This window comes from Tribolium madens, unplaced genomic scaffold, assembly GCF_015345945.1.
Source record: "Tribolium madens isolate multiple individuals breed KSU strain unplaced genomic scaffold, Tmad_KSU_1.1 Scaffold_96;HRSCAF=242;Tcas5.2_LG5, whole genome shotgun sequence".
Classification (NCBI taxonomy): Eukaryota; Metazoa; Arthropoda; class Insecta; order Coleoptera; family Tenebrionidae; genus Tribolium; species Tribolium madens.
In genome coordinates, this window is record NW_025401068.1 from 9,043,216 (window position 1) to 9,061,887 (window position 18,672).

Below are 18,672 nucleotides of genomic sequence, written 5' to 3' on the forward strand. Positions count from 1 at the left end.
CACCATTTCTCCCATTGGCCATGGGTGAAAGGGTGAATAGTGCGGCAAGCAGTTCAAAATACTAGAGGCAACAATATCTAGCTTATGTAGTGTATAAACAGTCTAAAAAGGTCTGCATATCAAAAAATACCTCGGAGACTAGGCTACTTGAAGCAACATCTACAAACGGCTGCACCGTATAAAAATTATTGAGCATCGGAAACAGTTTTGTAAAAATTACTTACGCTTTTCAAACCGAGACTGGTTTTCAATAGGTGGTCGCTGCACAAATGATCATAAACAACTGTTATACAGAATTACAGAGAAATCTCTCTGTCCCCAAAAAAATTGTCACCATTTCACCCGATTCACCATATCACCCTGGTTTACTCTACTATATGTACTCACTTCAATTTTAGAAGCAAAACTTTAATTAATTAAATTGTCGCACACTTGCCTTTGTACCTTGGCAAACCAAGCACCGTTATTTCATCCGTAAACAATTATATCATTTTTACTACAAAAAGAAACAATTCTGCTACGAAATTGGTTTACAACACTAAAGAAAAACGTTTAACGTTGGATTGCTCAGAGCCTTTACTCGCGAATGAAATTAGCACAGCGAAATGACCAATAAAGTGTACTATTAAACTGAAATCTCTCCATTGTCTTAAATGGCTAAAATCTAGAGAAAACTATTTCAAATCTCTTGCCACGTTTTACTGGGCGGTATAGTTTCCAGTTCATTTATTTGGAACGGTTATATCCAAAAAAACTTTTGAAAAAATAGATCAGCAATAACATAACTGGTGGAATAAAAAGCCGATAAAAATGCTTCAATATTGTACATATGAAAATGTCGTAAAAGTTTAAGATTGATTAGATTGATTTAAAAATAAATTTAATTAAAAGCTCCAAAATGTCATTTAAGAATTTGGTAAAGAATACATATTATGAGACAATGTATTTTGTTTATAAACGATGAAGCAAGAAGGAAAATTTATTAAAGTACGTATTAGTTCAGCACTGATTTTTATTTAGATTCTGTTTAATTGAAATATTTTGATATTGAAAAAGTTTTCGCTGCAATGAATTTTATAAGCGACATAGCTTTTTGGTCAGTGGTGATTTGCGTTCATGGAGCTTTGAGGCGTCATATGCCGCTCTTTTGTTCGACGCTGTGATAAGAAGCTTAAGGAAGGATGACACTGACTGTCATCACGTGTAAAGCAATTTCGAATGTCACTGAACTTAAATAAATCAACTGCTCGTTTCAGTGTAGTAACGTAATGCTTCCTCGGTGTGAATTCTGTCAGTCAATCCCGCACACTCCTCGACAATTCAATTATCCTTCGACCTTCTTTTGTTGGTCCCAACGGCGACGGTGCGATGACGTCACTAATGGTAGATGCGTCACGACGCTGCAATTCCGCGAGCAACTATAACATAATTCAGAATTCTTGGGGGAAAAGCCCGAAAGCCAGTCAGCCGTGTCGTGAAAGAATCAATTTGAGCTTTACGCAGTCATGGACAAGGGCAACGAAGAAAAAATGCTGGACGCTTGGCTCAGATTCAATGTTCTTTTGCCTCGACTTCGTGAAACAATAACCGAATCACTTTGCGGGATAACGCATCAATCAAGATAAAGCAAATTTAATACAAGTCAAATGTAGAAACGATTAGGGAAAAGCGCGACGGATGAAACACAATAAAAAGCTTGACGAGCGGTAACTCGAAACATAAATCTACCGGAATTAACAATTTTACACTAGTACGAGCACAGTTTAATGAATTTTTTGGTTAGCTTGCAAAGAACGACATTTTGCTTCACAAATTATGACTTGTTCAGTTTTTCAATGTACATACCAGAGAAGCAGTTAACGCTTTTAATCGCCAGTACAAATAATTTTTTCTATTTTACGTCTTTAACAAGACTATTCGTTTAACAGCTTTTTATGTATATAGCGTACACTAACAACTAACAGCCTAGTGTATTAGTTGGTAACAATGCTGTTGAAAGTAAATTGCTTTCAATAAACTTATCAATTTCCCGAATTTTTGGTACACAAATCTTGAGAATTCATTTCCTAAACTGACCCAAAATTCTCTAAAATAAAAACACCAATAAAACGCAGAATAGAAAAAATTGTATAAAACACTCGTTACAGAAGACCATTCGTTTCTCAACTCAAAGCTGCGCAGAGGTTTGTCTCAACGATTGTTTAAAAATTTTCAAAATACTTTTTTTTCTCCACTCATTATGACACCTTTTCCTGCTAGCGGCTCTTACCTCTCGGTAAAAATTTTATTAATCTGAAGCGGGAAAAGTAAAATTAGTAGTTGTAAAGCTACGAGAGATTAAATAGTTGATAAGTTTTAGAAAAGCTGGAAATGCGGTGTAATAAATTTGTTATTAAAGTACAAGTAGCAATTTGGATGGTCATCGCGGAGGCGAAAATTTAATTAGAACCGCAATGTTAACAAGATCTCTGTAAACGGCGGTCCTTTGTGCAATAAATATTTGATGGATGGCTCGCCTTGTGTGTTGTAAATTCGCGAAATGCAATTACTGTAATATCTTGGCAATAAATAAACGTAAATGCATTAGGGTTGATATTTCCAGCGTGATATGTGTTGAGTTTAAGGCTTAAAAGCAGCAGGAGCTTACATTTCAAAGAGATTGCAGTTGAATTTCAGAGACAATAAGGGTGGATTTATGGCTAGATGCTCGATGTTGATATTCAAATAAGTAACATAAATGAAGGGCCCCATTCATAGCGCGCGCTGTTTTTTTTTGACAGAACAGGCCTTCACTCTATCTTAAGGAGTTTTCCCAAAACAATAAATTCTGTAATGCCTTTCTGCCGTATGAAAATATAATCAAATGATTTGCGGTGGATTTGTCGTTAATATTGGCTTTACACACTCAGGCAAAGGAAAAGCTTTCAGCTTTGTAATATTGTATTAAAAATTCAGTTTAAAATAATACAATTTCTTTTTCTCCGGAGATTTAAATTAAAACGAGCGTCGGGTCTCTGAAGATAACCCATCAGAAGAATTATTAAAACTTTTCATTGTTTGACTGTCTTAATGGTCAAAACAATAATCCATCCTTTCTGATTCTCTTTTGCTACGTCTTATCTATTGATTTATTTCGATTCCTTGTACCGCCTAATGGACCAGAGCATTTTATTGTACCGACTTTCTATGTTCCCAATACTTTCGAGGTCCGCCCCAGTGGAAGACACGGTCTGACTGCTTGTAAGTGCTTTCGGCAATAAAAATTTTATTAAGCAAAAACTTTGAATTAATTAGTCAAAACTCATCTGACAGATGTCTTCTGCTTCTACGACCAATTGATACATACGTCGTTGCCGATGCGATTTATGTCAGATTTACTTTTACTCGGAATTTTCAATGCATCGAAATATTTATTGTATTGTGTTGTTTGCAGTACGACACAATGACACAGGAAATTGCCGATCATATCCACAATAACGACAGTTTTGACACACAAAATAGGACAAATCTTGAACACAGAACACATTCGTGTTTGTACCTGCCTACATTATTGTATTCAGACCACAACATTGCAAATTCTTTAAAACGCTCTACCGCAGATTACACTTACCCAAACGTTTTAGCACAAAATACAAACACTGAAATTTTTACAAAATTTAAGAAACTGTAAAATTATTCTTTACTAGATTTTTTCAAGTTAGATGTCTACGCGATTTTTTTGAAGATTTAATACTAACGTAGTAGTAACGTTTTTTAATTATTAAAAAAATCCAAACCGATGAAGTATGTTTTTTATCTCTATATTTTATATGTAATTTTATGAATACAAACTAAGTGCCTTGTCGTAGCAAGAGTTATATTTTATTTTCTCAACTTCTGTTTCCACTTCTTCTAAATACAGAAAGCTCTTTTACTTTTTTTCAGTATAAAAACTAATATTTCTTTTAACTAAAAAATATTTGAAGAGAAATCTAAAAAGGAATTGCGTTGTTTTTGAAAGGAAAATGAAAACTGTGACAAAAAATATTTCACCTTGCTGTTAAGATTGTGAATTTATTTGGCGAAATAAATTAGTTGTGAGAAACAACAGGAAAATAAAAATAAAATTTACAAACTCATTCATTTGGCTAAAAGTCATAACAATAGATAACGGCGTCAGCAAATGACGCTTCCTTCGCTATAAATGGAAAAACTACACATAAAAGTCATAATATATGAAGTTGAGAAGAACACATGTATGCATGGTATTTTATGTATCGCTAAAAATGCCGCAATATAAGACCATTTTGCAAGAAATTAAATTCGTATAGTCTCGAGCATACTATATGCATTCCATTTTGCCAAAGTTGAATGCGGCGTTCCATATTTGGGATGTGAAGAATTAAAAATGGCCCATAAATGATTAATAATGTTCGGTCGGCGATCACAGAGTGGCCGTTTTCCCGATTTCCGTATGTCAAGGATGTGGGGGTGAGCGATTTAAAAATGATTCATATCCTGGCCCCTCTTAAATGGAGTTGGCATTAAAATTCTAGTGGCCGGGTGGAGCGTGTTTATCCATTTTTGGCAGCGAAGGGGGACGAAGTTTGCCGTCGATATTACAATATTTTCCGGTAATTAAACTTTAAAACTGTTTGATCTGGATATCCAAATATTGATTTTAACAAAGAAGACAGATGCAAGAAGCTGAATAATGTCAGGTCGTATTAGGTTCAACGGCAAACGGCTCAATGGGGACTCGGGGTCTTACCTGAGAAGCGAAACAATAAGGCCGCAGAATAAGAAAGCAAACACTCCATTCTTGCTTTTATATTTGCGTTCAACCGCACCTGGTGTGCCTGTTTCGGCTGGTTTATAGATGTGTAATGATCGAGCTAACGTTCTGCGGATAGCACCCCCCAGCTAGAAATGATGAAAATGTAATTACATCGTTCGTTACGGCAATTTTGACAAGAAAGGAAACTTACGCTTTACACATTTTTCACACTGAATATATCTCGTGGAGTTTCTCAAGGATAAAATCTATTTAATAACACTGTCTTCACGTATCAACTTTTATGAACCGTATTAACTGTAAATATAAAAATTATTCATAATTGGAAAAGTTTGTAATATTTTGATAGCTTTTGAAAGAAAAGACCAAGTTCGTTGGAAAAGCTTATTCGTCGGATCATTGAAACTTCTTTCTTGGAGAGCTTAAACGCTGATTTAAATAAAATTCTTCGATTAACGGGGCAGCACGGATTAAGTAACGGATTAATCGATCTCGTGAACTTTATACAAAGAATGATTTCAGATAGAAAATATTTTAACGTGTAAATTTATACCTATTTCACTTACCCACTTTTTCCAATATAGAAAGTATACAACGTGTTTCAAAATTTGCAAACAGCTTTACGATACATTACGATATGTATAAAGAACCCGAAAACATACTCGTAAAAACAATATTAAATTTTTTTATCTAGGTATAATGATTTTGTAATTACGAGGCTTAAAATTTTGCACATTTATTTCAGTTAGCAAAATAATTCTATTATGTTTATTTATGGCATGTTACTAGAAACGTAAATAAAAAAAACTGTATTTTTAATTACAACTATATGTGGCTTCTAATTGCATAAAAAAAAATTAACATGCATGCTGCAACATTGCAGTAACAATAAATAATGTAGGCAGTGCCTTAGCTGCCGGCAACGGTGCCAAAAATAAAATAGAGTGATGCTCGCCAGCGTCGGTTTAGATTCCTGGTTATTTTGGTCCCGGGATTGGCGCTGTGAGCGGTGGTAGCTTTCGAACTGTAATCTGTCAATTACATTTCAAAAGGGATGCTGGAGACAAATTTTCTTCATTTGAAGAATATATTAGTTTTTTAGGAAATCATTTTTAAAAGCCTCTATTTAACATGCTTTTTTGTCTGTCTTTTGCGAGTTAAAGAAACAGCTCCTCTTTTCTGAAGTAGCTAAAGCTGACACGTCATTTCCGTAGCATTAGAATAATATTTATCTTAATGAATAATTTAGAAACAATTAACAATTGTTCCTAGTAACTGCAAAAAAGAACTTCCAGAATTGTGGGGTTAATTAACAATTAACAATTAGTATCTCGGCTCCTAATTGAAATACGAAGCAGAAAAAATTCTAGTTTGTTCTTGTAATAAACACCTCATATAAGAACAAAAATATTAACAACTGGATGTTCTCCTATGAAGAAATTGGAGCAACTGTAGTTAAATATGCAAATTATTATCTAAATATTTTGATCTTATACCGTCATCCTACCTGACTGAAACGTTCTTTTTTAATACTAAAAAATTTTTTCACTGATAAACTACCCAATTTTATGCCAGAAAACTTACAGCAATATGTACATACACACAGGGTAACTTTAATATGTAGGAATTTTAAAAGACGATAACAGCGATCAGAACAAGCAAAAATAATTTAACTTATATTCTGCAAATGTTTATACTACGAGTAGTTATACTAGCAGAAACTATATCTACCTAAATTCTGAAATACAAGTATAGAGGGTTTTAGTCTTTGATGATCTCTGGCGTTAGTTCTTCAAAAACTGTTATCGGTATTGTTACCAAAACTATTTTAAACTGCAAAAATGTAACTAGCTAAATATAAAAAAGTAAAATTAGCAGCAAAACCTAAAAATTGTTTGCCGGCAGTTGGTAAGGGCACCTTGTCGGTAGCTCCTACGAGCGCCATTGCCGGCAGAGGAAGCACTGACATTAAAAAAAAATATCCTTTTTGAGTTTTACGATATATGATTACCTATAATGTATCACAAAACAGCTCCGCAAAATTTAGGACTGCAAAAAATTAAATGTAATAATTGATAAATAATAATAGACAGGTAAAATCATTAAGTTTTTCATAAAATGAATACGTAACTTTGAGAAAAACTAAATATTAAAGAAAACATAAAAGTGACAAGGATGAATCCATATTAGTTTTTCAAGATAAAGCGGTTACCATTATTTTAAAAAATAGACCTTAGTAGAAAATCGATCGTAAATTAGCTTTTGCTTTTACATTATCATTATATTCATTATGATATAAAAGTAAGTATATTAGTAAACTACGTTTTTATTAAACCTACTTATAGGCTATGGCTCAATCATTTACAGTCGTCTGGTAGTAACATGTAAGCAAATAAAGTGTTTTAAAAATGAAATATTTTGTGATTTTTAAGCGCTTGGTGTGTAGGTTGTACGCATAAACTAGTGGAAAAGCATTGAAAACCATTGAAAGTGGGAGTATATCCAATCTTTAAAGAGCCCTAATGCGAGTTTTTGTTGAGCCTTTTGTTTCAAGCAGTTAAAGAAGTAATACGCTTTCAATAAAAACTTTTGGAGAGTATAAGTCTGGGTCGGTATTTGTTTTAAAATAAAATATCAAAGCTATGCGCGAACAAAATTGAAATTGTGCGGCACAGAAAAATCATTATTAAGCCAAACCGGAATGATAATTAACCAAATTTGTTTGTGGGAGCCGATTGAGTATAGAACCCGTGTGCAGAAAACTGTGAAGTAAAATTTCAGCATGCCTACCACGCAAAAAATAACCGTTTATTTTCGGGTCTTTATGAATATTAAAGCTTGGAAGTGAATTCTTCAAAAGAATAAACTCAAGCGAAATGTAACATCTGACCCGGGGGCAGTTTTTTTCTACGGCGGCGGTTCGTACTAGTGGGAAACTCATATCAGAAAGAGCTTTGATCGAACTCCGTCGATGTTAAAATAATTTCGACATGATCCGCAAACATAATATGACGTTTCGTAGTCAAGATTTAAACGGAAAATGAGAGCTTATCCAATCATAACCCAGCAACTACTTCGCCACCCACAATAATAACACTAGCGCACATAAATCCGCACGGTTACAACCCTGGCGATATTTCCAGCGGAAGTCGGCCATGTTTGTGTTGAGTTATTACAAGAGTTGGGAGCGGCAATCATTCTTTGAATGGTCGTGAAAGTTTTATTAAGAATAAGTTGCATGAAATATAGAAAAAGCCACTCATGTCCGGAAGTTTTTTATATTCTTCATCCACTTTAAAATATATGCGCGCAGGTAAAAGCTCTTAGAGATTGCTTTAGCGATAAGCGCAGGTTATTAAAGCTCCTGTTTTAAGCTTCAGGATATGAGGCCTTTCAGGCAACTAATTTCAGACACGTCACATATACCTACACCAGCCTGCAAATCAAATGAGACCAAAATCGCCAAGCCATCTTCATTATCACTTTCATTATTATTCATAGAATATTCCAATTTGAACGTGCTCCAAATTTTGAAAACAAAACCAGTCCACTTAAAAATCCGCCGGCAGCACTCACAGTCTAGTTGTCATTTGCTTAAACTTAACGCGTTATCGCTCAAAATCGGATACTTCAATGGCAGAACACAAAACTTTAACTAATTTAACCTTGTCCACAACACTAAAGGGGTTGCATTGCAAATCAATAGTGGCGATATACATATAATGTAATAGCTAATAAAGCTTCAGTCAAGAATAACATTAAAAATTAGTCAAAACTTTAAGAATTAGGCTAAGGATCACTCACCTATTTCTGGAACTGATGCCGAATTTAGGAAGGATTTGAACTACTGGTCGACTGTCTTCGATCTGTGAAACAAACCCCACTGTCAATAATTGACACCAAAATTAACAATAAGTCGTTTGAGGCGCAAATATTGACATTGAATGGAAGACTAATAGCCTCATTTGATTTTCAGCTATACTAACAAAAATGGAACAAAATTGCATGGTTCAAATCACCGACGTTTCAATCTAAAACAATTGCGTAATTTTTTTTACTAGCATACAGAATTTTTGTTAGAATGCATTTGCGTATTTAATGAGGTTGTAAACAAACGTTTTTATCTGCAAAAGAGATAAGCAGGATGAAGGAGTTACTGAAAAATCAACAATACTGAGTTTAGCGAATTGTAATTATAAAGGAAGAGATTGTTTTTGCATGGAATATTACGGATCATCTGCGAATTACAATCGAGATTTTGCATTGTTCGTTGTGAAGACACGGAAATCCCGTTATTATAAGTTGAATGTATAGGTGTATCAAATCAAAGCAAAAATTTGAATTTTAACATCTCCTTCAATGTTTCTTTTCTATTTTCTTACAATGACTTTGTACTTAATTAAAATTTTAATTCCTACTTGTATATTACTAGATAAATATTGTTTTTTCCTTTTTTTAAAAAGAAGCGTTTCCATAATATGTAATTACTTGTAAATCTGAGAATTGAAATTGAATGAAGATTTAAAAGTAAATTGTTTGTTTCTTGTTTTTTAATTATTTAGACTCTACAGAGCAAAAAGATAAAATAAGCTTAAACTTTATTTTGAAATTAATAAAATAATTAATAGCAATTTTTTGTATGAGATGTCAATGATGATATCTTCTCACTGAGGTGTAATATACTTATTTCAACAAAAATACGTATTTCAAGGAGTTCGAAATAACTGCGTCAGAGAAATCAAATTGAAGATGTTTTGTTAGATTAAATTGAGTTATTCCAAGTCATTAGTCAATGAATCAATCAAATTGTTATAAAAAAGAAGATATTTTCCTCTTATTGAACTGAGTGAGTAAAAAAGAAACGAAATCTGATGACATCTCAATTAATCTTTTGTGCACTTTTTTATTAAAAAAATATCTAAAATATATTAGATAATTTTTTGAAATTAAATCTAATACAAACTCAGTTAGGTGATAATGCATTTTTGTTTTTAAATTTTCTTTAAATTTATTCCAGCACCTTAAACACATCACAACTAAGATAAACGCACTACACTAGACTAGAATTATTTGAATTTTTCTCTTTCTTGTGATAACTTGCCTTATTTTTACCATATCGTAAACTATTATTCTTTCCTGTTCCTGCAAGTTCATTTAATTTTTAGAATTGTAATTTTGCATGCCTGTGTATACTTTTTTAATTTAGTCTCTTTGCTAGCACATTTGTTCCGTTCACTATCCCGCTCTCACAGCACGGACAATAAATTTCCCTTGATTTGTGGCTTTATTTCGTGTCCAGACATGCGACCTTTTATATGTATACATTTTTTTGTATTCTGTTCCATTGGATTTTCTCTAAATCGTTCACCCCATCGAAAGCTCGAACGCGATATCTCAGGAAAATCTTGCATTTTACGAGTTAAATCTCGCACTCATTCACGGGTGTAAAAAACAATTTTAATTAGTATTAAAAGAAAGAGTAGAACTTATCGTTCCTGCTAGGAAGTAAATAAGTTGAAATAAATTTGTGTCGAGAGAAAATGCTTTTCCCTTGCATCAATTACCGTTAGCGTTGAAGTCGTCATAAACAAAAATTTAAACCGAGATCCGTCTAATTGGATCCGACTCGGTTTTCTTGTTATAAATTGGAGAAAAATCAGAAGCAGACATCTCGAACACTATTTACAATTCTTATTGCATCATTAACCCCGACATACTGTAAAACATTCTCGGCATGGCTAAACGAACCGAAACATGCTTTATCTCGAATCATGCTGTAGTCATTTTTTGATTAAATACAGAGGCGAGCGCTGATAAGAACCCGGAAGAAAAGCTTTAAGCCGACTGCAAGAAGCTCGATTTAGACGGAGCGCGTGGAAAATGCGGTGGTTTATCTGAGTTAATTGAAACAACACCCTTGCCAGCCTCGTCCAATCAATGTCTAAAAACATGCCATTTCTTGTCGTTTTAATTGGGGTACATTCAATTATCCGGCCCATTGTTGCCCTGATTGCGGCCCAATCGACGCGTGATTAAAAAACTTCCCGAAAATCGTAAATTCGGGGATTTAAAACTGCCTCCTCGAAATTTGCTAGGTAAGCTCTGGCGAGGTACATTATGCAGCCAATAACCTCGATCGGAAACCGACCGTGGCAATTTTATTTTAAAGATTCAAACGAGGTAGGACCATATTTTGAGTACGACTGTGCTGTAAATTCCAATCAGGCGCCCAAAGGGAATCGAATCCGCCCTCGCTTAGTGCAAATCTTTATTATCGGCACTGTCTCTAACTCAAATATCTTATTGTTAGATTTGCGACTTCATGATTCACTTTGTTTACCGCATTTGCTCGAGCACGAGGTTTACTTAAATTGATGCTGATCCGCTTTTAAATAAACAACAATACGATCTTTTCCAACTTCTTTTCTTTTACTTTTCCATTAAAGGAGCCGTTTCTCTCTATTTCACCACCTAAATCCGCACCTTAAAAAATTCATTTCAAGCAAAATTCATTTTAAAATCTTATATTCCCCTTTAAAAATCACCATTTTTTATGCTGTTACACTTTACAGATAGATTTGTATATGAGCACTATTTAACGATATAAATTTCTTAAATTATTTATAATTTTCTAAAAAATACATGCAATTATCATTATTTTAACAAAAACGTGCTACGTGTACTATAAGTATGTATTTACTGAAGATACATCAATCACAAAATAAATAATATATTTATTGAGTATCATTAATATAGCATAAAATTATACTTGTAGCAAGTCATAACATAAATTATTTTTATTTCAAACTTTACATCAATAAATTGCTAGCTTTATAACGAATAGCATTAAACTACAACTAAAAGTTTTTAAATTACATCATTTAAGGAAAAATAAATTCTGATCGTGGCGCAATTGTTGTTGTCGTATCCGTTATGAAACAATTTTTGAAACAAAGTCATACCGCAATTATTATAGAGGAAACAAGCAAAAGTAGGTTATTTCTAAGCCAAAGAGATAAGGTTCCATCAGTTAAGGGTTATACTTAATTTGGTTACAACTCCTGTATAACTCGCTGGCTACATAAGCTCCTGTTGTAAGGGATCTTGAGGCTTTCAATTATTTGCGTCTGAAAATAAGAAACAGAAATTGCAAAAGAGAGTGCAAAAAACGTCGCGTTTACTAAAGACACAATTTAAATTTCATCTCATCTCTACATCAACCGACTAAAGCAAATAATAATAACGCGCGTGCACTTAAGTTTATAATTATTTGAATGAAAACTTTGAGATCTAGTCCTCGATGTAAAATTAAATCCGAACCTTATATATTGCTATTGGGGATTAAGAAAAGTTGAAATGAACATTAAATGCAACAGTGTAAAGAGAATCCAGGACTGTATAAATTTACAATTTAGACGAATTGAGTTCGGTTGTAGCGAGATAATGTAATTAGCCGTATCCTCCGTAACACATCCCTAGTTGTTAAGTTAACGGAGTACAGGGTCCGGGAGGGTAATGAGCCCGGACCGCAGCGGCGGCCCAGTCCTCAGAGGACGAAAGCGTGAAGACCTGACTGAGAGCAATTAGCATACAATATCTAGAGACCTTCGCAAGGCACAGTCCCAGATATGGCAAAGGGACACGATACTAATTGAGTTACATGTTGTTGCTCTCTTATGGACAAGCCCAAGGCAATCTTACGCAGACCCTTAATCCTTAATCAGAAATCAAGAGGTTCGGAAGACTACAGTTGAAAAAAAAATTCAGTGAGGACGAAACTTTCGCTACAAGTGAAGTGGACTAGCGGGAAAATCGAATAAGCGTCAGTACGTGTCTAATGTATACTTCACGTTATCACGAGTCTAATTCTGTATAAGACCTAGCCGTCGCCGTCATCGCAAAGGTATAATTTGGCGAACGTTTCCGCTGAAAAACCGTCGTTTTCCCAGGATAAAAAGCTTATAATGAAATTGGGCAATTTGTGCCAGACCGTAGTAATAAAAACGGTATTTTACTAGGCGTGAGTTTATATGTTCTCGTAGGCTACTACAGTAATTATTTCGCTATCTTTCTCGGGCCTTCAGCCGATTTCGAAAGATTAGACCTAGTAAAGTACGCGTCCGCATCCAAACACCGATTTAGTTCGTCTAATTCCCGCCAGTGGGGTTAAATGACCGCCGCTTAGTTCAAACTAGAGCCATCAAAACGAACAGCGCCGTAAAACATCAAGGGTAGTTAGGTGGATCGAAAAGAGAAGAAATCACTGGGCCGCTTAACTAAGTGTAAGTTCACCGGGAAATCGTAACTCGAAAGGATAAAGCTAATGTACACGGCTCATGACTCCTCCGTATCTGAAGACCCGCTGACTGAGCGATAGAAAGAGATCCTCGAAAGTGTTACCGTAGTATTACTAAAACACCCCCTGAGGCATCTAATCCCTAAAGGCTTTTTTGCTGCTGTTTATCTAATGACCACATGAAATAGCAATTTAGATAACTACCATATACTCCCACACCTAGTCATCAGTTCGGCACGGCTATAATTATGAATCAATCTGGAAACGAAATGTTCTTCCTTTACCTAATATTTTCTTATTACAGAATACTTTATTGTAATGCACGTCCATTCGTTACCTAGCGGTGAAACTAAATCATAATTACATAAATGCAATCAAGATATTAAGAGTCAGTATAAATTTGTTTTCTCTTGCTCATTACGTTAACTAACTAATTGTTAACATTAATTTACTCTGGGATTTATCTTGAATACATGTGGGATGAGACGAAAGAGAAAAATTTATGCTACCAGTTTCAGGTATGTGTGCGATAAGATATCTACAGAAAATGTAAACTTCCTCATTAAAAATCTTTCTTAAAAAATGTATTATGACGTTATCAGAAAATAAAAGAAATTAAGTGGATAGTAAAGTAATGATTACATTAGGTTTACCTGTGTAATCTAAGAAGATTCTCAACAGCTTTCAACCATTACTTTCACCTACCAGAATTTAGTGATATGTTGGGTGGGAATATTTATTTAACCACTTAATTTTATTTCTTTTTTAACTTGTATTACTGGTTGAGATAAGTGATTATTTTATAATGTGGTAGTAAAAAAACTTGTTTGAATTCATTTCATTAATTTTAAATTAATGATTTCTTTGTTTTCATGTATAATATGTATATAATCATGAAATATGAAACACGCACAATTTAAATTTAAGGAAATTTGTCTTAAATATGAAGAAATTAGAAAAATCCTGAAACACATTTTTTTATTTGCTTTCTAACAATTTTTAAATGCATATTTTACAAGAATGTCTTTATCCAGCCTTTACTGAGGTAATCCAGAAGGCAATAAAGTCTTAACAGCTTGGGGTGATATTCGGATGTCAAGGCAAACAACTTAGCGACCTAAGAAGAAAAATAAACTACATCATGTCATGTCAACGGCAGCTAGCTCATCCTAGCTTCTACTTGATAGTGCAAACTCACTATCAATACCCGATAAAAAATATCTCCGACATAACTGACATGACACGTTATTAAAAACGTTATTACGTTATCAGTTGTCTGTGAAGAAGATCGTTTGCAGCCTCTTTATTCTTTTTGAAATTTATAATGAGGGCCAGCGCGTCCGTCGTAACTTTATATCTCGGGGTAAAGATGTCCAGTAATTGGAGTGGCGCGAGAGGGTAATAGAATAGCTTGATGACGCTATAGTTTATGTAGGAGGTAAAGTAGAGCACAAAGAAAGAGGAGGAGATATAAAAGTGTCTCTCGGTGCATGGATGAACCTCGTTAGGAATTTGCCTTCGTATCATGCCACTTCTACAGGGCTGCTAATGACGCCTGTGCGTCATCACACACCGTGGTAGTGTTTTGTCGCATGATAATGACTCGGTAATGGTTGTAAGAGCTCACAGTCGCCTGGATTTTACACTTGTGAAATACATTATGATTATGAGACTCGCTTTGTTATTTGTGTGGAGTCTTTTGGAGCGAATTGGCTAGAAGTTGAGAAAAGACGAACTGATGCAGCATTTACAACGAATGGAGAATTCCGTGTACCGGCGACAATGGAGATGACTTTGTCTGTTTTTGTTCATTTAAGTTTCATATTTAGAGATGTTAGGAAGAAGGAGAGATTCAATGGAGTTTGGTTTCATTGTTTTCCACTCATTGTCATTTTCGTCTCACTTGGCACCAGAATGTCTAATAAAGCGGGACGAGAATTAAATGGGACTGTCTCTGTTAATTTATTCCGATGAGCTTGCGGCTTTCAAATGTACTTGTAATTACGCCAGGGCGGCCCGATTTTATTTATTGCTAATTTTTCACTCAAAGTATAGTAAAAAAAGTTTAATTTTATGAACAGGACAGATGCTGTAGTTAAATGTAGGTTTTGAGAAACAAAGTGAAAAAATGTAGGTAATTCTGATTCTGCAACTTTATTTTTTCCATTAATTTTGTCGTCCTCGTAGTCCACACACGCCCATGTTTGAAATTCTTTCAGTTTTTCGCTCGACAAACTTGCAGCCAACGCGAGATTGACACCTAATTATACGTCGTTCCAGTTTTATTTATCCAATTTTCGGTGGGTCGTCCCGAAGCATTCCGTTTAAGCGTGTTGTATTAATTTCCTGTCTTTGCATGAAATACGCAGCAGTCACATGAAACCATTCGCATATAATTCACAGTTATTTAGCATGACAATAACTGTCGCGCCAGTATTATTATCGCAGCCGATGCGTAAGTACAATATCCTAGAGTCGATATAATGGTTTGTAGATTAAATGAACGTCAAACTCTCTCCTGGAGCGAGAGTGAGACGACCCAAAGTCGCATCGACACCGAAAGCTCGATGGAAGGGTATCAGACGACGTGAACAATCATCAATCATTGCCGTAAACTGTTATGACGGGTTAGCAGGAGTTTAGCTAAGCGATGACACTACACTGTCTTTGCTTGCTCGGTACGCTGTCTCCTGTTTTTATCAGGTGATTTATTGATATGTTTAGCGACGATCTGAATTTTATTATCTTGTGGGGCTGATCCCCTTACTCGAGAAAAATTAATTTTATCGATAATAGATTAATGTGGCAAGAAAGTTTTTGCTCTATAAAAATCAAATATAACTATCGCCACACTGTATTATAATTTATTTCATACTATTCGATAAATTCAGCTTCCCAGCCCCATTTTGACTTCGGGAAGTGAGTTGTATCAAAGCCAGTAAGTGTAACCAAGCAACAATTACCGGATTGTGACTTTTGACACAATAAAACAACAAATGAATAATTTTAAGGCAGATTTTCTTAAAATAAAATGCATTACAATATACATCCGGTAAGCCTTCTTTACATTACTCATTTGGATAGTAGAATAAACCTCTCATTCGTACTGTAATATTTATCTTACCAAACTTATAATGTAAATTACTATTAGACAGTGTCTCCGCTGCCGGCAACGGTGTTGGTATTACAAAAATTAAATGTACGGTTTTTTTATTAGTTATACTAGCAAAAACTACACCTAAATTTTAAAACACAGGTTTTAGTCGCTGATGATCTCTGTTGCTAGTTCTTCAAAAACTAGTATTATAGTATTATCATTCTGCAGAAATTCAGGTAATAATTTAAAAAAAGCGGCAAAACCTAAAAATCCTTTGCCGGCCGCGGGTACGCACGTCGTTTCCAGCAGCTGGTACGAGCGCCGTTGCCGACAGCGGAGGCACTGCCTTACTATTATTGACCAAACGTCCAAATTTCGACCAAAAAAATGGACTAGCATGATGCAGAGAAATCTATTTTTGGGATCACACGAGACATTCAAATAGAGATTGACAATAACGTCGATTTTCCTATTAATTAAATATAACGTCTATTAGAGACATGTCAGTGACAAAATATTCATAACACGTTGGATAAGTTAAATGGAATGGCAACAAACACAGTTATAACTAATAAGTATCTTGGCAGTCAAAATCGTGTAGATATTAATTCATTTAGGCTTTTAGGAATTATTCGGAACACCTATTTGCCAGCTTAAATGAACATATCAAGTTTTAGATAATTTTATTTCTTTTCTAAGAGTTAATTAAAAAGTAGCAAATGCAGCAACCAACAATTATTTTCTTAAATAGTGTGTTCTTTTTTCTTGTTAATTTATTGACATTTCTAAAAATAAAAAGCAAAACTATAGCATTTTTTATATTTTTATGTGAAGCTTGTGGATTGACAATTCGACTTTTCATATACTATTTTGAAAAAACTAACAGATTTTTACAATTAATGTTTATTGTTAATTTTTAGTGAGTATTTAATTTATTAAACAAATAGGTATATACTTTTATATTAATAGATACGTAAATTTTAGAAACCTTAGGAAAAAATTGTATTATTTGCATTTCTAGAATTTTGAACATCAAACAAACAAAAGGATTTATCATTACACAATGAAATAAATTTTTATTTAAAAATTCGTTTATTATTTTTAGTCAAAACATCAATAATAAAAGCACTGAAAGTTAAAATCGAACCTATTTAATTTTTCATCCATGAAAATTACATAAAAGTGAATAATGAATTAGCAAGACAATATTTACAATTCTTTTCACTTCCATCTCGAAGAAGAGGAAATTAAACAACGTTTTCATTTGCGGCGATAATTGAAAAGTAGATTGAAAGCCTTTAATAAACTTAGTTAAATTCATGTTGACCGCACTCGAATCGAGCTCTCTGTTTGTACACTTGACATATTTGCATTGCATACGAGAACTGCCATGTCGCATTAAACAGTAATCTTACTTGTGTGTAGTCGAAATCAAATACCCTTCCGGCCAAAATTTGCGTTTGAAAACAGCTGAAGGGAACAAAAACGTAATTTTTAATGCGTTTTCTCGCGCTTTGAGCGTCACCAAATGACGAGTATTTAACGGTTATCCGATAACAGCACCCCCGAAAGACCGAAAAATAAGATGCAAATGTAAACATTGTACAAATGCAAATGTGTTAGGTTAGTAATTAGTCGCGAATATGGGTCGAGCAGTCGCTTGTTGCCGAGGCTTAACGGTGCACGCTGTGGATGAATAAGGTCGCTTGTGATATCTCTGAAACACAGCCAGGACGTACAGATAACGCGTGCTAGGGGTGTGATTAATTGTAAACATGTTACACCAGCGAAGCAAATAACCCAGCCCTGAATTATTACAGCTAAACACACAAAAGTTTACAGTTTTTGACATGGTTTGACTCACAGTTCAAAATTATAATAAACTAAACAGTTGTCCATTTTTATTTGAAGATAGCTGTACGAGTATATCTAACCAGAATCAATATTTTGAGCACATTTTAAAAGTAAAAATAATAAATAATAATTAAACAATGTCCAGGTACTTCTAAATATAATAGAGATATTTCTTAAATTGGTCTCAAAATGTCGTTTCTAAACAAGTGTCATTTCCCGATATTACTCCGTATACAACATTAATTTGAGACCTTCTCGAATTGATCATAAAATTTTTATGATCTCTTTTCCTTTCGTACGTATTGTATTTGAATTGGGGAGCTTCCAAGGGGTTGAATAATTACCAATATTACGTACTCTTTGTCTTCGCCAGGAAGGGGAGCAGTAAAATTTGCAATAAACTTATCCATAGGAAGATATGAAAACTGTTGCCCTTACTAGATCCTTTCCAGAGTAAATGTTGGTTTATTTCATTTTGACGAAATTGATTTGTTGGCCGTAAAGAAAACTTAACTATCGCATCGTTCTTAGCCGATTAAATTTGATACAGGGGAATTTTAAATGTGACTATCAACGCTAAGTGTATTAAAAATAGAAAGGGGCGATCATTTTATTACCTATCATAAATTGGGAGATGTAAGATGGCGCTTA

General features: G+C 34.2%; 1 protein-coding gene across 1 annotated transcript in view; it reads right to left on the minus strand.

The window, feature by feature from the left end:
• Positions 1–18,672, minus strand: part of LOC123013777 (leucine-rich repeat-containing protein 4C) — a 134,890-nt gene that overhangs the window by 81,053 nt on the left and 35,165 nt on the right. The window contains exon 3 of the mRNA XM_044412551.1: positions 8,579–8,640. The gene's annotated coding sequence lies outside the window, so the exon portion shown is untranslated. The remainder of the gene's footprint in view (positions 1–8,578; positions 8,641–18,672) is intronic.